This window comes from Chelonoidis abingdonii, chromosome 3, assembly GCF_003597395.2.
Source record: "Chelonoidis abingdonii isolate Lonesome George chromosome 3, CheloAbing_2.0, whole genome shotgun sequence".
Taxonomy (NCBI): Eukaryota; Metazoa; Chordata; order Testudines; family Testudinidae; genus Chelonoidis; species Chelonoidis abingdonii.
Window position 1 is genome coordinate 68,311,518 of NC_133771.1, and position 22,188 is coordinate 68,333,705.

Below are 22,188 nucleotides of genomic sequence, written 5' to 3' on the forward strand. Positions count from 1 at the left end.
TGAATGGGATGTTTAAAATCTGTTCAGTTTCAAGTGATCGGGAGGGCTCTTAACAGACGGCACAAGTGAGGAGGTCACTTTTCAAACGCATGAAATTTAGTCGGGGGGGGGGCAGTGTTCCTTTAGTCTAAGTCTCCCCGTACCTATTTATTTCGTTTTTTAGAAGGTTCCAAACCAGCAAGGTGGGTCGAGCTACTGCCTTTATACACATTCCAACAGGGCCCGAGAGCTCAGCAGAAGAAACTCCCAGTCTCCCGGTGAATGGATGCCTAGGCCCTCAGCCCGCCCAGAAGGCATTAGGCCCACAGCATCAGGAAGGCGGGGTAGCTTAGCCGCATGCTCCCCTGGGCAGGTGGGCGGCTCTCTCCCCCTGGCCCGGGGCAGGGCAGCGGCGTTTCAGGCAGCAGGTCTCCTGGTTTCCCAGGGCAGGTGCACGCCGGAGCGGCCTCGGGCTCCCGCAAGCGCCACGCGGACAAGTTTATCAGTAGCAGCTGGAGCTCTGTTGCTGGGCGTCCAGAGAGCGCTGCCTCCAGCCCGCCACCTACCTAAGCCGGGCCGAACCGCCGGCGGCTGCTTCCCTTGAAAAACCGGCACGTTTGTCTCAGGCGCCGGAACTAGGTTACCTAGGTAACAGATATAGCTCAGCTCGGCCACCGTAGCTCCAGCACCCAACGGCCAGGTTTAGCGGCAGTAGTCACATGACGTCTTCCTCGGACCCGTTGAGGATCACGTGAGGAAGCAGGTCCCGCGGCTGCCATTGCTACCGAGGCAAACTCGCCGCTGCCCTGCCGCCCAGTGGAGGCATCGGCGCCTCTCGCCTCCCCGTGCTCCGCTAACCGGTCTGAACGAGGGGCCTGCCGCGAGTTTAGGGGGCCACGTGATCCAGTCCCCCTCGTTCGTGAGGGCGTCATGTGACCTGTGTGTGCCTACCCCCGCGGGCGGAGTGGAGGGATTGAGCGAGGGGGAAACGGGAACAGCGCCCCCTGCCGCAGGGAGGGGGAACCATCCGGGCCACAGGGAGGAGCGCCGCGGCGGGTGGAGCCGCCCCTCAGAGAGTAGAAGGGAGCGGGGCTGACAGCCATGGGTTGTGCGGATCTGCCCCGTTCCCTCCCCCATCGACTGCCGCGCCGGACGCCAGGGTTTCCTGGCTACAGCGATCTGCCGCCGCGGCGCTCGGGGCGGGACGGTAACGCGGGGACTGCGGCAGCGGGCTGCCCGGCCCCGGAGTTAATCGGAGCCGCTTGCGCTGCGGGTGTTCGCTGGCTGATCCGTCAGCTGGCGTCACGCCGGTGCAGGGGGGTTATCGCACCCACAGCGGCGTGCGCTCCCCCCTCCGCCCAATGAGTGTGCTATGTCAGTCACAAAACCACCCCCCACAACAGCCAAACAAACAGAACAACAGGCAAGACGTTGAAACGTTAGCGAGCCGTCATCGATGCAGCATTTAATTTACTTACCCCGTTTCAGATCGTTACACCAGGTTATTTTTTTCTAGCATGTACTAGCTAGTGGGTTTTACAAACTTTTCCTTACAAAAAGCTGACTATATAAAAACTGGAAATGGGCTTTTTCCTTTGCTTTTCTGCTAAAACTGCCCCTTTAACAAGAGTATACAATTGTTATAACTGAGAAATAATATAACATCCGACAAAGTGGGTATTCACCCACCAAAGCGCATGCTCCAAAACGTCTGTTAGTCTATAAGGTGCCACAGGACTCTTTGCTTCTTTTACATAATATAACTTGAATCTGTTAGCAAAGTGCTAATTTAAAATCTTTTGAAAATATAACAGTTTGGTATGCTTAAGTGACTGTTACTGCTTCTTTTATTCAGTGGGTGTGAAACCTGACCCTGGGGTGAAGTTGCTCTTTCTAGACTTTGGTTCCTCTCCCCATGACGCAGGCTTTTCATAGGTCTACATGCTCCACTCCCCGCTCCACAACTTTGCAGATGTAATCACATATGTTCTGTACGCTGATACTCCTTTGCCCATCTCCCGCCAATGTTTCTGAAATGACGTCCCTGACTTGAGTCCTGCATAATGACAAAATAAGCAGGTTTTATACAACTGTCCTTCATGGGAGTATGGAATCTATTCCCCAGCTTAGGGCAGTGCTCCCTGTACTGCTGGGGTGAATGTGGTCCTCAGCAATAAACTGAAATCTGGTTTTGGTTGAAGATGTCCATCATGCACCTAGCTATTTGTATCATTAGAGTATAGCTCATAAATGCACTACTAGGCTTCTGGCAATTATCCCTTATCTTAGACAGCATTAGATTTAAAAAAACAAACAAATACTAAATATAAATACTAAATTTGTAAAATGCATGAAAAAGGTTCAGATGTCTAGCCTACCAACTTCCACGCTTTTCAGTTAAAGAAGACTGTAATACTTCACTTTGAAACTCTACAGGGCTTACACTGACCCAAAAAGATCATGGCTGGAAACCAGCAGAGCTGCCTGAGGTCACAGAAGATTTGCTTGGGCTTTCTGAGACTTACTGTCTGAGACATCCTGCTGCTAAGTATAGGTGTAAGGGAGGGCAGGCACTGCAGGAGGACTATTGGCAAATGAATAAAAAGCAGGCAGTGTTCAGAGGCGGCATCTAAGAATTGTAAATAGATGGGTTTTGGCATAGATGCTCTGATGTCACCTCTGAAAGCCGCTCCATCTATCTCTGCTTGTTTCATCAGGGACAGAGTTGGTGGTCCTTTGGCAAATCTTGTTATCTAGTCTGCCTGAAGCCGGAGGCTGGAACTGAGCAGCAGGAACAGAGATAGAGGACTTTAGCTTTGTTTTTCATTCCATTGCTGGCAGTTCTTCTAAGTACAGAAAGTTTACTGTTCTTTTTGTTCCTTTATTCCAGAAGCTGTGCTGGAGCCTGTGGATGGAATACTCAGCCAAAATGAAATTTAGTGCACAGTTTTTCATTCAGTTGCCATTTCAGGTCTCTGCTGAGACCCTTGATGCTTCCATTCAAGTCGACTTCTGGGACTAACGTGATGGCCACTTCTAACCAAAGAGCTGTTAGTCAAGGATATGAGAGACATTTTGCTTGAAGAATTACTCTGCTAATATTTAGCAAAAAGCAAAAGACAGTACATTTCTTCGTGCCAGTAGTGACAAGAACAAGCAACCCCTTCTTGTATTCACAAACAACGCCTTTCTAAAACCTTTCCAACATTTCTGCTTCAAATTTTGGTTACTTTGTTTTAAATATATTTTAGCACATATCTGCAAATGTTTAAAATATGCAGAGAAATTAATGACCCCTGTCTCCTTGACCACTGACTCTCAAATAGATTCAGAACAATAGCAGTCTGTGCTTGCATATGCTGTCCAGCCTAAGGGCTGTCAATTGTGTTTGTGGTGAGAGTCATGTTGCTTTAGGAATTTTTATATCAATATATAGTAAATGGTAAAATATAACACAGGTCAGTTAAGAATACAAATAGACATTATTCACACAGATGCATTCTGGTCCTCTCTGCTGAAAACTCTTGAAACAAAAAGATTTTCTAAGGCAGTTTTCTTCAAAGAGCACTAATACCGTATACCAAGAAGTGAGAAACTAATTAATATTCTACCACTATCACTCACTTCTCTCATTTCCTATTTAATCTGAGGTATAAAGCCTATGCTAACAAAGGGCCCATTATGCCACATATCCCAGATTGTTTTATACAAGTATAAACTGTAGTTAAAATTAGAGGGAGCAGACAAATATTGGACTATTGGTCTTCTGCAGTTCACACTGAACTCCCAGGCCTGGTCTACAGTATGCGTTTATACCAATTTTAGCAGCGTTAAACCGATTTAACGCTGCACCTGTCCACACAATGAGGCCCTTTATATCGATATAAAGGGCTCTTTAAACCGGTTTCTGTACTCCTCCCCGAGAGGAGTAGCACTGAAATCGGTATTACCATATCGGATTAGGTTAGTGTGGCCGCAAATCAACGGTATTGGCTCCGGGCAGTATCCCACAGTGCACCACTGTGATCGCTCTGGAAAGCAATCTGACCTCGGATGCACTGGCCAGGTAGACAGGAAAGCCCCGCGAACTTTTGAATTGCATTTCCTGTTTGCCCAGTGTGGAGCTCTGATCAGCACGGGTGGCGATGCAGTCCAAAATCCAAAAAGAGCTCCAGCATGGATCATACGGGAGATACTGGATCTGATCGCTGTATGGGGAGACAAATCTGTTCTATCTGAGCTCCATTACAGAAGACGAAATGCCAAACCATTGGAAAAAATCTCCAGGCTATCATATAGAGTCCACAGCACAGTGCTGTGTGACAAGCATAACGGAAAGCCAAAGAATCAAATGGACGCTCATGGAGGAAGGGAGGGGGACTGAGGACTCCATCTATCTCACAGTCCCCGCAAAGCATTTGCATTCTTGGCTGAGCTCCAATGCCTGTAGGGTCAAACACGTTGTCCGGGGTGGTTCAGGTATATCTCGTCAATTTACTCCTCCTCCACCCCCGTGATAGAAAAGGGAAGAAAATAATGTCTTGACTTTTTTCAATGTCACCGTATGTCTACTGCATGCTGCTGGTAGACATGGTGCTGGGCAATGAACAGCAGCATCCGCTCCCCTCCCTTCCCTGGTGGCAGACGGTACAGTGCAGTAGGACTGGTAGCCATCCTTGTCATCAGCCCATGAGTGCTCCTGACTGGCCTCAGGTGAGGTCAGCTGGGGCCGCGTGGGTAAAAATAGGAATGACTCCCGCTTATTCCTGGCAGATGGTACAGAACATCTGGTAATCATCCTTATCATAGCAACTGGGGGCTGAACTCCATCAGCCCCCCCCCCTTCATGTCTAAAGAAAAGATTCTGTACTGCCTGGACTATCATAGCAGCAGGATGCTGCGCTCCTCTCCCCTCCACCGTTTAATGTCTTGCCTGGACTATCATAGCAGCTGGAGGCTGCCTCCCCCTCATTTATCTCACTAAAAAGTCAGTGTTTCTTATTCCTGCATTCTTTATTACTTCATCACACAAATGGGGGACCCTGCAATGGTAGCCTAGAAGGTTGGGGGAGGAGGGAAGCAATGGGTGGGTTGTTGCAGGGACAACCCCTAGAATGGCATGCAGCTCATCATTTCTGTGGGATCTGACATGGAGCGGCTGTGCTCTCTGGTTCTCTGATACACTGGTTCTCTAGTACACTTGCCCCATATTCTAGGTAGGACTGACTCTATTTTTAGATACAACATAAAGGAGGGAATGACCCGGGGGGTCAGTCCCATTTTTGTCTTTGCGCCCCTGGCCGACCTCCAGCGAAGGTCAGCCAGGGGCACCCATGACAGCAGCAGACGGTAACAGAACGACTGATAACTGTCATCTCATCGCCAATTACAATGTCATAGCAGACGGTACAGAACAACTGGTAACTGTCTCTGTTACCTTGCAAAGGCAAATGAATGCTGCTGGTAGCATTGCAGTACCACTCTGTTCGAGAGCATCCAGTACACATAGAGATTGACAGTGACAAAAAGGCCAAAATGGCTCATGGTTGCCATGCTATGGGCGTCTGCAGGGGCAATCCAGGAAAAGGGCGCGAATGATTGTCTGCCATTGCTTTCACGGAGAAGAATGAAGTGATGACATCTTACCCAGAATCACCCGTGACACTGTTTTGCACAAACATGCATTGGATCCTCAACCCAGAAATTCCAATGGGGGGGCGACTGCGGGAACTATTGGGATAGCTACTCTCCAGAAATCGACGCTAGCCTCGGTACATGGACGCACACCACCGAATTATTGTGCTTTGTGTGGCCGCGTGCACTCGACTTTATACAATCTGTTTTACAAAACCGGTTTATATAAAATCAGAATAATCCTGTAGTGTAGACCAACCCCCAGGGGAGTGGAGGGGACTTTCACTTTGCAAGAGGTGCAACAGCTCTTTATCTACACATGGATGTTATATTTCCAGTTGCATATGTAGGGCCATTTATAGCATTTCATCTACATGCACAACTGCTGTTGATAGTCATGGGAAATGTGCAAGCCAAGCTAGGACAGTATATGGCAGGGATTGGCAACCTTTGGCACGCGGCCCGTCAGGGAAATCTGCTGGCTGGCTGGGAAGGTTTGTTTACCTGCAGTGTCCACACATTTGGCCAATCGCAGCTCTCACTGGCTGCAGTTCGCCATTTCAGGCCAGTGGGGGCTGCGGGAAGTGGTGTGGGCCGAGGGATGTGCTGGAAGTGAGAGTTATTTCATTAGCAATCAACTATACAAGCTTACAGTGCTATAGGCTGCTTAACAGTGTTGCAAGCTGAAGCAATGATGTTAACTTCTCTGTTTGCTTAATATCTGTTCAGAGAGGCTCCCACATATTGTGGAGAAATGTCCGTTGGGCTCAGCACTATGGAAACCTCTGAGCCCCTATGGAAATGAGCACACATGATAATGGGAGCACACATGATAATGAGAGAAAAGATATGCTCTGGCTTAGGTGTTTAAATGGCGTGAATACTAATGATGTGCACACTCGCCATTTAAAGGATTTTCATTTCCTTCTAATGGCAACCAGTTGCAGCCACATTCTCAAGGGCACGTAACTGCAATATTTAACAAACACAGAGAGCAAGGGTAGCCATGAAGATAAGCTACTGCCAAGAAAATATGCCTGAGGGTTCTAAGAAAATAGAGTTGCTCTCTATCCACTGTGATATACACCTTGGCAGGAGTGAGTACCAATTAATAGGATGAAATTCTGGCCCCACCGATGGCAATGGCAAAGCTCCCATTGGTTTCATCAAAGCCAGGATTTCACCCATGTAGTTCAGTGATGGCTTCTTTTTTATACATACTTTTTCTCAAGATAGCTTAACTGTATGGCTTCATATATTAGTATAATAACAGTGTCAAACTATTGAATATACAATAGAAAGTATAAAATAGCCATACTTCTAATTTTGTATGGAAAAAAGTTCAAATAAAAAGAGTCTGCTGCATCTACTTTGGCCGAGGCATCGGATTAGATAGTATTTCAGTACTGAACTTGCAAATATGTGAAATAGGAGATTATGATAATAAATATTTAGCTATATTCTTAGTTGTGTTTTTTTTTAAAGGTTAGCAATTTCATACTGGATGAAAAGTAAACAAACAGTGCTGAATTAAGAACTTTTTTTAAACTTATTCTCTGTTCATGCCCACTGTAATAACACTTCCTTACATGACTGTGCAGCAAAAATACCATAGTGTATGCATCAGAAAAAGAAAGAGCTTGCCATACAAGTACAAGTTGTATAGAAAACAAAATTTGCTGTAGCTGTATGGAAGAAATTTTATAAGATGAGAAAAATCATCTAACAGTTAAATAGCAATATTTTCTTTGTGACATCTTAAAACTAGATCTTGTTTTCAGTTTAAAAATGCAATGATGCATTTTAAAAATAGTTCTTATTTTTGTTTCACTGTAGACCTTATAGTGATCTACAAATAATAAATGATAAGCCAGAATCCTCAAGACCCTCCAAACACCAAAGGCCAAATTCTTTGGTAGTATACATTTTGTAACTCCATTGAATTTAGCATCTCTCCCATTCCCTCACTACCTCCTTTCTCCCTTGTTCAATCACTGCCCTAGTTAATAATTAAATTCTGCATGGTATTTAGGATTATGCTGGGGGCTTAAAATAACTGGTCTAGACTGTGACTCATACTAATGTCCCATGGACTGAGCTACAACTTTAGGAGCCAATCCTACAAGGTGCTGAGTACTCTGAACCTCCATTGGCTCATTGTCCACTGGGTTCAGGCTGTCATGCCTACAGGCTTGGTCTACTGGTATCTCCAATTAGTGGAGCAAGATCTCTCTGCTAAGAGCTCTCAGCTTTGACAAACCTTGGCCAAATCCTGGTCTCCTCTCGGGAGTAGTCCCTTTGGAGTCAGGAAAGGCTAACATGGATCTGGCTCATCATCTCACTTGTATCACCTCACCTTGCAGCTACTTGTTTCTCCATTAGAAAGCTCAGCAACTTGCAGGCGGAATCAGCGCAGTCCAGAGGACTGGGACCATACAGTCTCATTGTCCAAGATGATTCCTCAGTTACACATTTTTTAAAGTTTCCTTCTTACCATGAGCCTCAGCTATAAATCATTTTCTCCTTCGTATGAAGAATGTCAGAGAAAATTATTGCGGTAAATGTTTTTGTGTATGTGAATGCATGTATATGAATTAGAAAAGATATTAACCACATAGAGCAGAAGGATCACAAGTAATAATGAGTAAAAATTAAATATGTTAATACCAAAATTAGTCAGAGCTATACAATCTTTTGTTAATCCTCACATCTCTCAGCTCTGGCAGAAATACTTGGTTTGCATTTCAAATTTTCACTTGGTTATTTTTAGTTCTTCTGAAGCCTGGGAAATAAGAAATACAACCACTTTGAACAGTCTGAAAGAGCCAACTATAGCAGGGCCTCTGAATCTGATTAGATAAAACAACAAAGAGGTTCTATAAGGGCAGAGGCAGGAAGAACTAAGGTGGGTGGCAATATCTGTCAGAACTCAGGGGAAATGTAGCCTCAAAGCACTCAAAAGTGGGTGAAAAAAATAACATAAGCAATAGACAACTTTCCCACATCTTAGGTCACTCTCCAAATGCAGTTTGAAGAATTTTCTTTGCACTCAACTCTTTTTTTGTATTTTTAAAGTACAATAAACAGCACATGAATGTGTGTTTATCTTAAAAAGCTTATTGAGGGGAACATTGTTTTTCTGTAGCCATCACTGCCTCAGTAACTTAGTTGCTTGACATTAGAAAGGCCAGTGCACTTACTATTTCAGGAACAGAATAAAAAAATCCAGATTATGTCCAAATCACATTATAATTATTGAATCTCTCATTTAAAAATCACCTTACTTCAGGATTACCCAGTAGTTTTCCCCTACAAAATGTTACCAAGGATCACATTTTGTCATATTTTAATTCCACTTGTTGAATAACACACAAGATGTTATGTTTAGTACAACTAGGAGGTCTTCAAGGTTTGTTTTAAAAAAGATGAGCTGGTATTAAAACTGGGAGAACTTGGAATACTCATCTGGCCAACAAATTCTCTTTTCTCTTCATTTCTTTTCCAAATAGTTCTTTTAGGTCGCAGGCTCCATCAAAGTGAGGAGACATGAAGGACCTGTCCATCCTAGCCTTATATCTAGTAAAAAATGTTTTCAAAGCCAGTTTAACACATCCACAGTGTTGCGATTTGTCTCCATGAGAGGGCTGAACCGTTTCATGTTTAAAAACTGCAGCTAAGCATTTCCAGCACAGTTTAAGGACCACAACCCACTATCATGGTGTTTTGTAAGTATTCACTCAAACCATTGCTATACCTGCTCATTGTGGTGCCTCTCCCTTAATTCCAGGCATATCTTCCTTGGAATAGATATAAAGAATGATGGTGCATACAGATGTACATAAAATAATGTGTATTTGCACCTGTTAACATTATACTGTATTTAGTTTGTTCCAATTGTCGTGCCCTAACCATGGATTCACATATGTGTCCCAAGGGTTAAGGGCTATGCCCTCACACAAATACAATGGTAGTAACTGGCTGCTGGACAAAGTGGGCTTGAAAGGCCTCAGATGCCATCTACAGATGCTCTAAGTGATAAAGTTCATGCTTTTATTCTTTTTATAATTCTTTGTAGAATATTTATCATTGTAACTGAAGCCAGTGGGAGTTGAGGATGTTTAGCACCCTTCAGGAGATAGTCTCTTGTGCCTAACCAGTGACTTTTAATGAATATAGTGTCATTTGTACTACAGTTTGGTGTAGAAGAAGGGGGATCTGAGTACCAGAATTCAGGTTTGAAATCCTGGCATGACTGGAGCCAATGGGAGCTTTGCTATTGACTTCAGTGGGACCAGGATTTCACCCCAGATTTCTGGAAAAAAAGCCTGCTGCAGCTACAAAACTGATTTTTTGTTAATTTCACTATGTAGTTACAATTGGATAGAATAATTTTGGGGATTTAAAGGTAGTCACCTTGCTAATGTATTATTCGCTTTGCCATATGCTATGCTAGATTTTTACAAAAAGTTTTTGGAAAGGATATCAGTGTATATGCCAGGGGCCTGACTTAACTTCTTACCAATAATCTATTCTGCAGTTTTCCTCTTTTCATGTCTGTTATAAATAGTATCGCTGTGAACAAAATGTTTTGTTATTGTTATTTCTCTGGTATTTTATGATGAAAGCAGTCGTCAGTGTGAAAGAACTTGAGCAGAAAATTCTGATTACTTTTTTCATTCAGTCTTTTGCCTCATAATTTCACTATAACTTCATCTGCTGTGTGTGTGTGCACATGAGCATGTGTGTATGTTTAAACTGTATTATTGGGTTCAACCTTGGACACAGGATTGGGCCTGCGAAGTAGAGAGAGGAAAGAAATCTGTAAATGCAAAATCAAAATGAAACCGTTACAAATATATGCCCCAATTCTTCAGGCTGATCCAAGTTGGTAGATTCCCAGTCTAAATACACTAAAGATTAAGCAAGGCTTAGCTAGTGGGAAAGACTAGATGGGTGCAGTGGGCAGACTTCTGTAAGCTGAAAGAAAGATTGCACCTCCCCAAACTGACTGCACCTTACTGGGGTTTTTGTGCAACAGCAGGAAATCTGGAGGTGTGAAGTTATGTAAATGCAGGAGAGCTATTATGAGTCTGTTTTTGTGCAATGCAGCCTGAAATGTTGGGAGATTCCCTGTTTCTCTGTTGGGGAGCAATAGCTTTTAATCAGTTGAAGGTAGCTGTTACATTATAGGTAACATTCTTTGCCTTCTCTCTCATGAAGATTTAGGTCCCAGTCCCTCAGGTCTAGCAGAACTGCATTTGGTACAGAACTGGAAGCTGGGGGAGTCAAAGGTGGCTGTAGGCCAGCTCTATGTTCCCTGATCCCCGGGGCTGACAAGGGCTGGTTCAACCATCTGATGTAAGTTAGAACAGCCTCAGGGCTGCCTGTACTGCCCCTACCCTTCCAGATCCATGACTAGTGTAACTGGAAGTCCTCCTTCCAGTGTTCTGGCTTTTTCTTAAAAATGGGCAAATTGTCCGTATATTCTGTCTCCCCTGCCCCATCAGTACTGGTGGTTCTTTCTGTTTGCCGGCTGCCTGCCTACCAGCAGTGAGTGGGGGCTCCAGTGGCTGATGATGGGGGTGGGTGAGTGTGAGTGTGGGCAGGTGGCAGCTGGTTACATGTCATCTCTGCTGCCTACCCATTGGCCCTTTACATGCTTCCCCTCTTGCTGTTCTCTTTCTGCTCTGTTGCCTCCTCTCCCTGCTCCTCTATATCCCTCCTGGCGGAACATGTCCTGCTCCTAGCGCTGTGCGGAGAACCCGCGCCTGGTTGGAGCACTGAGCTCACCAACAGCCTGTCCTTTCCCCACTGCCTCTGGCTGGGCCAGCGCCCTGGGAAAGTCCAAGGCCCTCCTGCCTGGGGTACTGGGCAGGAATAGCCTAGCCCTGCGTGTGCCAAAGCCCCATGCAGCACTGGCACAGGGAAGCCTCTTAGCTAAGCTCTGGAGTTGCAAGAGGAGGAAAGCTCTTTCCAGACTGTTCATCCTCTTCACTCACCCCTGCCCCCAGCCCTGGGAGCGTGGGGCTGCTCCGCCCTCTAGGCACTCTCTGCTGCTGAGCCACCTCTCTGGCTGGGTTCCCTGAAGCCCCTGCAGTCAAATTCCCTGGGCCCTGGTGCACAATGAATCCTTAGGGCTTAACCCTTTCCTGCCTGCCCTGTAGCTGGGGGACAGGAGGTGGCTGGGTTATGCTGGTGATCAGCATCAGCCTGGTGGTATTAGCTGCCTTTTGACACTGTGCAGGCAGGAAGGGACATGGGAGCAGTGGGCTGGGAAGGAGATGAGTTCTGCAAAGACACAAGCCAGGTAATCCCATTCCCCACCGTCCTCCCCTGCAGCTAGAAGCAGCTCCCATCCCTTCTCTCCCGCACAATGCCAAAAGGCTGCTGCTGGTCACATTCTGTTGTGAACCCTGGCAGAAATATGGGGAGTGAGCATGTGACCCTGTGTGCACCCCCCCTTGCACACACACATGTGTTACCTCAGGAAGATGTGGTGCCAAGTACTAGGAGAGAGAGGTCCGTTCCAGGGGCCTAGCCAGGCATGGAGGGCAGAGAGTGCCGGGCAGGGAGGGCCAGGTCACTTAGTCCCACCTGTGTGAGACAGGGGTATACAGGAGTGTGTGTGACCCCTCCCCGTGTGAACCCTAAGACCTTAAAGATAAGAAGGTAAATGAAAAAGGATCCAGCTACACAGTATTTCTTTTTAACAGGGACTCAGTCAACTTGATGATAATTTGAATATTTGTTGATTGATTGGCATTGAACTCGCTTGAATATCAGTAATTTTACCAAGTGTCCGTATTCAGCATAGGGAAATAAGGTCACCCTACACATGACAGCTCTATGCCACATTGAGATTCCTCAATACCAGCTGGCAAAGCAAACTTGTTGGCACCAAGAATCAGGCCCTTACATTTGTTCTCTATTTGTTGTTTTCCTTAACCTGCCGTAAAGGTCACCCAACCTCCAAGTCCATGTGCGCTGTTTGTGCATGGAAAACAAAAGCAAACCAAACACAGGATAAGAAATTAGTACAAGGTTCTCATATATGGTCTGTCAAAAAGTCTTCTAACAATAGAAGGAGATGACCTGTCATTACTTAGAGATTTTCAGCAGCTGAACATTTGACATCAGGCTGCCACCCACATTAGTGCCAAAAATGCCACCAAGAACTCTGCTGTTAAAGCACTAAACAAGGCTATAAAGCCGGGGCTGTAAAGAGTATGACATCTGCTCTCCTGTCTCTTTTCTTTCTCTCCCCATCTCTCCTACTAATCACCTCTTAGCTCCTAAGGTTTAAGAAATAAACACTGGCAGAGACAAGGTTCAGACAGCGTATGCTAAGACCTGTGAAGTCTGCCTTTCCCTCGGCATGTGTCTTGAAAATGATACCTAGATTAAGACTTTAAAACCTAGTGGAGTTTTTTGTTGTTTCAGGCTTTTGGAAAGTGGTCGTTTTCCCTAATGTGATAATAAACGGAAACATTTTCAAAGAAACAAGAATTTTAGCTGTGTAGCCAGTGTGGATTAGTAAAACTGGAAGTGGCAGTTAAATGAATACCTTAAGTATGATGATCTCTCTCTTTTAGCTGTTATATTTTCTTAATAGATTATTTAACTACTGCTTTGGAATATATCTGTATCTATAGTGTTTTTAATGTGTAGTAAAATTACTTAAGCACTAAGGGTACTTTGCAACCTAACAAAATTTGATTTGGCATAGTTAGATTTCATATAGTGCTTGGATTTTTTTAATCACAACTTCCTTAAAATTCAGGGGAAAAAAAAACCAACACTGAGGCCTCATAAGGTTCAGGAATATTGCTTAAATTCTGCCTCTGCAACTAATAATAAAGACAATGCAACTTTGTATGAAAAGATGTCTAATTATCACGGCAACGAGAAGACGTCTGACTCATCTTCAGTGGTTTGCATTACATGTGTGGGATTGTGTTTTGGATGGAGCACTCCAGAATAGCAACACTCCATCAAAAACACAGTTGTACACCTGTATTCCAAATGACTGAATAAGGAAAAACACATGTCACCAGAACACTGTGAATCAAATTTTAAAAAAAGCTGGAAGAGAAATAAAGAAATGTACCATAACACTGGTGTGTGTGAAGAGTTGTTTCTCTAGAGCTCTCCAAATGATTTATCTATCACTAAACCTCTGTTCACAAGCCATGTTTGATTTTGCTTGATGCTGATATAGATGCTGCAACTGGATCTTGCGGAAAGTGCTGCCAACGAATGTTTGATCCCAATAGATAAATTACTATAGCAGGTACAATTTACAATGAGAAGCTATTGCTGCTTATGCCCCTAATGTGTGATGTGGTTTGAAAATCTCATGCACCAGATGCTCATTTACACTCAGATCCCTTCATACCGCTCTGGCCACGTAAAAGGTCTTAAACTGTGAGTATATAACATTTACAATGAGACTCAGGTCCATGAATATACATCACATGTGTGATGTACACACACACACACACACACACACACACACACACACAGTCTTTGGAAAGTTAAATGGTGACTGACTGGATATTGCCAGTTTCATGATATCTAGCTTAGAATATAATCAGATAAAAATTCCTTTTTTCTGTATTTCTTAACACAGACAATGGGCCAAATTCAGGTGCGATGTGTAAGGCTGTGTAAATTAAACTCCATATGTCATTGTTTTGCAGAAGTAGCCAAAGGCTCCATTAGGCTCCTGCCCACTATTACACTGTGTGCACAAACACATAGGAAGACAATCCCTGCTCTGAAGAGCCTTGGGTCCAGATTTTTAAAGGTATTTAAACACCTAACAATGCAGGTAGACAACTAGTGGGATTTTCAAAAGTGCCTAGGCATCTCTCTACATCTCTAAATGTCTAAAGACCTTTAACAACCTGGCCCTTGCATTCACTTAGACTGACCTTCACCTACTTGCCAACATGTCCATGAGTTTAAGTTGGTGCTGGTCACTTGCTGAAGGGTCAGAAGAAAGTTCAAGTTAATGTAGAGGGTGGTGCAACATGGGTGCTGCAGGCAGTGGGAGAGAAGAAGGTGCAAGTGGTCTGTTTGGCGACCTTTCTATGAACTGAGCGATACAGTTTATCCCTACTAGCTCCTCCTAGGGGAAGTGTACCAAGCCAAAACTCAATATATTATAGGTATATGTCAACAAGATATTGCATTATTGTATGTGCACTGCTATGAGGTATCTGTCCTAACATCATCATTCAGGCTTTATTTAGCAGAGGGTTTCCCGAATAAGGACTGAGTTAAGGGCTTCAAGGTTGGGGCCAGACTATATGCACTGTATTTATAAGTTTTCAGATGTCTATTGCCACATTTTAATGGAATGTATTACAGTCTTGAAGCTTATTACAAAGTACAGACTAAGTGCTGCTCTGGTACTGTGGCTTTTAAAACCACACACACTCTAAGTGGGATGTCAAGGTATACTGTTCTAGCAGCAGTTGGTAGAGACAGTCTGATGACAGAGGATAGAAGCTGGAAGGATGTTTCTGGAGCAGTGACAAAGTGGCTGAGGTAGTATCTTTTATTGGACCAACTTCTGTTGATGAAAGAGACAAGCTTTTGAGCTACACAGAGCTCTTCTTCAGATCTGGGAAAGGCACTTAGAACAAAATAATTCTGTAGTGTAGACATACCCTAAGGTTGCCGCTGCATTGACCTAACTGCATCAGTGTAGGCACCGTGTTGCTTACATCGACTCTTGCTGCCTTTTAGTAGCCATCCCATAATGCCCCACACAGACAGTTAAACTGGTGCAAGCATTCCTGGTGAGGATGTGCACCACTAACACAAAGAGCATAATGTGGACACACAAAAGCGATTTAATTACCGCTATGGCTGTATGTTGATGTAACTTAGGTTGACATAATTTTGTAGTGTAGACCTGCCCATAGTTCAGTGTGGGACATTGTGGGATGGCTTCTGAAAGGCAGCAACAGGCGATGTAAGCAACGCAGTGTCTACACTGACACTGCATCACCCTAATTACATTGACTAAAGTGCTATGCCTCTCATGGAGGTGGAGTTATTAAGTAGGTTTAGTTGGTAACTTACAGCAGCGGAGTGACATTTTAGTGTAGATGCTTACCGACTTAGGTTGACGTAAGCTGCCTTATGTCAGCCTAACTCTGTAGTGTAGATCAGGTCTCAGAGTTCCAAAATTAAATACCAGGTGGAACAGATTTTTTAGCGTAAGTAGTTAACACGTATTCTAAGGGGCCATTCAAGGTGAAATAGCCCATTAACACCCCTATAGTCATAGGACAAAAAAGGTAAGCTAGGGAGTTACAGATTATTGTATTAAGCCATAAATCCAGTGTCTTTATTAAGACCATGATTTTTAGTGTCTAGCACCTGGTCTACACTACAGAGTTAGGTCAACATAAGGCAACTTATGTCAACCTGATTCTGTAAGTGTCTACATTGTAATGTAGCTTCAACCGATGTAACACACTCACTACACTGACTTAACTCCACTTCTGTGAGAGGTGGAGCACTTTAGTCAATGTAGTTAGAGTGATGCAGCATCCGTGCAGACACTGCATTACTTACATTGCCTGTCAGCCCTGGAGCAGGAGGGCTCCAGCTGTGAGCCTCATGCAGGGCTGACAGCTCAGACTGTCAGCCCCTGGCAAGGGAGCTCCAGTTGTCAGTGTCCCACACAATTAGGTTAATAGAATCACTCCTGGTGAGGATGCACCGACAGAAGGAGCATAGTGTGGACATGAAACACCACTTTACTTACTGTGGTGGTTTTACATCAATTTAATTTTGTAGTATAGACACATACTAGCAAACTTATAAATTTAACCTCCCAGGTTAATCTTTTGAAGGTTTTTTCCCTTGAGGATGAGGATTGAGAGGTCTAATGGAGTGATAGTTTTGTCAAAAGTGTTCACTCACAGATGATATGGTGGTTTTTTTTGTCTTTTATTATTTTTCTGTGTGAATTCATTCGAAAGCATAGTGATTATATGTGTGAAGCCAGACAGTTGTTATTGGGGTATTCAGTGTACTGGATGAAGTACACCACACTTTATGACAGGCATGCATAGGCAAGATGTGTTGTGGGGGGGTATTGATAATTGTAGCAGTGGAGCTATGTCTGTCTACAAGTTTTGCATCTATTATTATGGCAGGATCTGGTGCTGCTTTGAGTTATCATGTCCTGGTCTGTGAGGAGGTTGCTTCTAATGATGAGTTTGGTAAAGTTGGGGGGTTGTTTGAAGGCCAGAAGAGAAGGTTCAGGAAATAAATATTTCCATATGTGGTCCTCACTGAGTATGGGTTGCAATTGTTTAAGGCTACCCTGTATACGTTCCAGAGTGGGGTAGTAGGTGACAACTAGAGGTGTGCAGTCAGAGATTTTTTTTCTGTATTAAAACAGGTTCTCTTGGGATATTTGAGTGATCTGTTCCATGATGAGATCTTTTCTCTGACAGAGTCCTTTATTTGGTGAGGGCAATTTTAAGTGTGTTACGGTGTGTATCTTGGACTTTCTCCTCAGAGCATATTCTGTGGTATCTGAAGGCCTAGCTATAGATATCAGATTTCTTGGTGTGGTTACTGGATCTGTAGAGGTACATTTCATGATCCATGGGTTTCTGGTATATAGTTGTCTGTAGGATTTCATTATCATAGCTGATCATGGTGTCCAGGAACTTGATGTTGGTGTGGGAGGTTCTAGAGATAATCTGATGGATGGGTGGTGGTGGCTGAAATTGTGATGGAAATCTATGAAGGAGTTTAAGTCATCCATCCAGAGGATGAAGATATCATTAAGAGCAGCAAAGAGTCCTGTGGCACCTTATAGACTAACAGACGTATTGGAGCATGAGCTTTCGTGGGAGAATACCCACTTTGTTGGATGCATGTATTCACCTATAAAAGCTCATGCTCCAATACGTCTGTCAGTCTATATGGTGCCATAGGACTCTTTGCTGCTTTTACAGATCCAAACTAACATGGCTACCCCTCTGATACTTGATATCATTAATGTATCTTAGGAGTATCATTAGTTTTGTGCAGAAATTCTTCCTCGAGATGGGTCATGAAGAGGTCGGCATATTGAGGAGCCAGCCTAGTACCCAAGGCTATTTTCATGGTTTGGACAAAGAGTTTGTTGTTGAATGTAGAATGGTTATGGGTGAAGATGAAATGGATGAGTTTAATGATATACTTTGGGTGGATATTTGAGTGTTGTCCATTGTCTTGTAGATAGCTAAGACAGACAGTGATGCCGTCATGATGGGGGTTGTTGGTTTATAGGAAGGAGACATCCATGGTGGCAAGAATAGTGTTCTGTGGGAGGTTGATAATGTTGCAGCGTTTCAGGAGGGACAGAGGCAGGTAGAATGCTTCCAGGAGTGGCTTTGAGGTGTTTTTTGAAAAGGTATAATATGTGATCCTCTCAGCACTGGACTGTAGCCTCTAATAGGTGCCAACAGGGCCAAGACCAGGCTTCACCCTCTGTCCCAGCCCATCTCCTTTGGGATGTCTAGGACAATCGGCATCAATAACATTCTCTAAACCCAGTGTCCAGGGACACAGGATTGTGTCCGTGTCCAGTACTTCTTCCCCAACACACACACACACACACACACACACACACTTACTGTGCATTTAACACAAGCACAGCCAGAATCTGGCTCTAATTTTCCCAGGAAAGCAACTGTGGGCCCAATTCAGCATTGCTTTGCATCTTCTAGAGTCATTTACACCAGCACAAAGGGCATTCTGATGTTGTAGTATTGTGCACTCATTCAACACTAGTGTAAATGACTGCACAAGTTGCAGGACAAATGCTAATACAGCTGTTTTGTAAATCAGCCTCTAACACATTTATGGTACTTCATTTGCAAAAATAATGAGCAGGGAAATTAGGAAAAAGTGCTGCTAAAATATAATTACAGGTGTTTATTAAGAACACGTTATAGAAATCCCATCAAGGGAGACTGTCTCACTCCCCTTGAAAACCTATTTGAGTACTTAACTATCCTTATAGCAGGAAAATCTTTCTTGTTATCTAATCTAAACCTGCCTGCTTCAGATTCAAGACCATTACTTCCTGTCCTACCTTCAGTGGACATGAAGAACAATTGATCCTTTTTATAACAGTCATTAACATATTTGAAAACTGTTATCAAGTACCCCCTCAGTTGTCTTTTCTCAACACTAAACAGCCCAGGTTTTTTTAACCTGTTCTTGTAAGTGAGGTTTTCTAAATCTTTTACCATTTGTATTCCTCTCCTCTGAACTTTCTCCAATTTATACACATACTTCTTAAAATATGACACTCAATAATGATGCCTCACCACTGCCAAGTGGAATGGGACAAATTACCTCCCAAGTCTTACATAGGATACTCCTGTTTACACACTGCAGATGATATTAGCCTTTTTCACAGCTGCATCTATTTGTGGACTCATATTCAATATGTGATCCACTATAACCCTGAGATCCTTTTCACCAGTACTGCCACCTAGTCAGTTATGCCCCATTTTATAGGTCTGCATTTGATTTTTTTCTTCCTAAGTTTAGTACTTTGTACTTGTCTTTACTGAATTTCAGCCTGTTGATTGAAGACCAATTCTCCAGTTTGTCCAGGTGATTTTGGCTTCTAATCCTGTCCTCCAAAGTGCTTGTAACCCCTCCCAGTTTGGTGTCAACTGCAAATTTTATAAGCATGCTCTTCACTCTATTATCAAAGTCATTAATGCAAATATTGCCTAGTACCAGATCCAGGATAACCCCCTGCAGGAGCCCTCTAAGTATGACCCGTGGCCTGACAGGAAACCACTGACAGCTACTTCTTCAGTATGGTCTTTCAACAAGTTGTGCATCTGCCTTATAGTAATTTAATCTAGATTGAATTTCCCCCATTTGCTTTGTAGATGCAAACTAAGAACTTGTTGCTTCTATTTTTTTGTGGTTACTAGAGTTAGGACAAGCAGGTTCACAGTAACTACTGTGTACTTGTACATACTGCTATCATATTATGGTGCATGCAGTGCTGAGGTTCTAAATAATAGGACACTGTTACACATGCTTCTTCTAACTCCAGTAACAAACAAACAAACAAAATCTAAGTATAAGAGAGCAGGGGCGGCTCCAGGCACCAGCACACCAAGCGCATGCCTGGGGCGGTAACCTGCAGGGGGTGGCCTGCTGGTCGCCGTGAGGGCAGCAGTCAGGCAGCCTTCGGCGGCATACCTGTGGGAGGTCTGCCGGTACTGCGGCTTCAGCAGCAATTCGGTGGCGGGTACGCCAAAGATGCAGGAGCAGCGGACCTCCCACAGGCGCGCCACTGAAGGCTGCCTGACTGCCATGCTTCATGCAAAATGCATAGAGCCGCCCCTGTAAGAGAGAGAGCAGTGGGATTCTGCATCTCATCTAGTGACATATACCTAAATGTAGAAAATTAGCTTCAGCTGACTAACATCACATCTGGTTGTTATTACACTGTGTTACACAAGATTTAGTAAAGATTCTCCTCGGCCATTCATGCGTCCTGTGCACTTTTCCTCTTTTATTTGTCAGTGTAATACCTTGAATATTTCAAATTTCATAGTGATTCACATCCACTGAGTTGGCAAATGTAAACTTAGCCGTTTAGGTAAATGTCAGCATGAAGAGCAGAAATACCAGCAGTGAGCACATATGGCACTGTTTGTACTCTTTATGTATGAAAGAACTAAACAAGTTAACAAATGCAGATGTTTAAAACCAGTAAGAGTGTTTAATGAAAACAAACAGAGTACTGTAGCATATAAACTAAAACCTGTTTGCCTTTTGCTCCTTTTGACCAGCTGGTAGTCCTGTTTTTGACCGTATACCAATGAGTCTGACATTTAATTACACAAGGGACTTTTTTAAGGGACTTTAGTCCCTGCAGATGGTGGATGGTACTGGGGGAGGATGATTTTCATTCTTAGTTAGACAATAAATCAGCTTTACAAGCATGTGTGTCCTATGACTGAACATGTGTGTAACAATAATACTGGATTAGTAAGGACAAACTGTTTCACTGAAAATAATGTATCATTGCTGATTAATATTGCATACATAGAGTTTTTCCTGTAAATTAGGCAAGAATTCATGCTATTTTTCATTAGACAGTGTCCTTCATCCCTAGGAATCCCACTAACCAGGAGTTAAATTGTGCTTAAAATTACATTTGTTCAAACTGAGTAACTCCAGTGAGTTCAATAAAAGTCATTCCATTGACTTCAAAGGGCATTGGATCAAATCTCATGCCTCCTCTATAACCCTCACTCCTTGTTTCCTGAGAGGAGCATTCCTGGACTCTTTGACCCCTTGTCATGGTTTTTACCACAAAAGGACATGACATGTTCCCACAATAGGCCAGAATGTAGCCAACTGCTAATTGTCCAAGGAAAGAAGTGTGCACGACCCATTCCTCCTCACCTCATGCAAGGTAAGAGAAACTGGAGTCAGAGTGCCTTCCATTGTGCTGTCCACCCAAAGGGAGGGTGCATTCTCTCTAAACAGAGGCAGCGGTGGGGGGGGGAAGTATTGTGCCTCTCTGAGTTGCTGTCCCTTTTGGGTCTGTCTCCTAGTGCAGAGCTGTGCCTATCATGCACAACATTAATTTGGGAGTGAGGAAAACATTACTCCTGGGTTTGCTTTTTATTTGAGATAAAATATTCCAGATAAAAGTTCTGTCCTTAAACATTAGGTCCCTGCTCTAAAAGAAACCTGTTCATGCCCAATATGCTCCTTCAAGTGTCATCTCTTCAGTTAAAGAGACTGGATAATACTTTACATAATCCAAAGGTTAAATTCTGTGTCATGGTGGTTTCCAGGAAAATATATTTTCCTACTTGCCCTGGGAGTTATAACAAATGAAAATATTGTTTTAAAAAAAATTGAAAGTCTCACACTTCAGATAAGTGTTGAGCTATTACAACAAAGGATATCATATTTGGCTCTAGCCCTTGGAAATGAAATGGAAATTAAAAATATGACAGTTTCTGGTAGCAATGTCATATCTTCTGCTGAAGTTTCAAACAAAACTGACAATCAACTTTGAGGAAATGGACTATTTTTTATACTACACATTTATCATGTCGGTTTTTGGGTTAATCTCTGGAGCCAGTGCAAGGATGGATGAGGTAACATTTGCACATGTTGCGGATAAGATAGAATGGAAACGGATTTTTTTTTAAGCTAATGTGCTATGGAGATTATGAACTTGGTGACTGGAATCAGCATGAGCTGTTACTGAGTAGCAAAGTGTGAAAGCACCAGATTAGAATGGTTTTAATATATACTATGATGGCCTTTGAAATTCCAGTGGTGTGTACAACGTGTTGTGAACAGGGGTATTTGCAGGAGGTACTAAGATAAGTGGTAGGCTGACCTAATTCTGTAAAAAGCTCTCAGAGCCAACACATTTTAGTGGATAAGCTCAAGGACTTAGTCTCTTTGATTTAGTTATGAATATCAACAATTGAAACTTCAACGGAGAGTTGGAATTTGATGAGAGCCAACTTAATGACGTTTGTATATACGGTA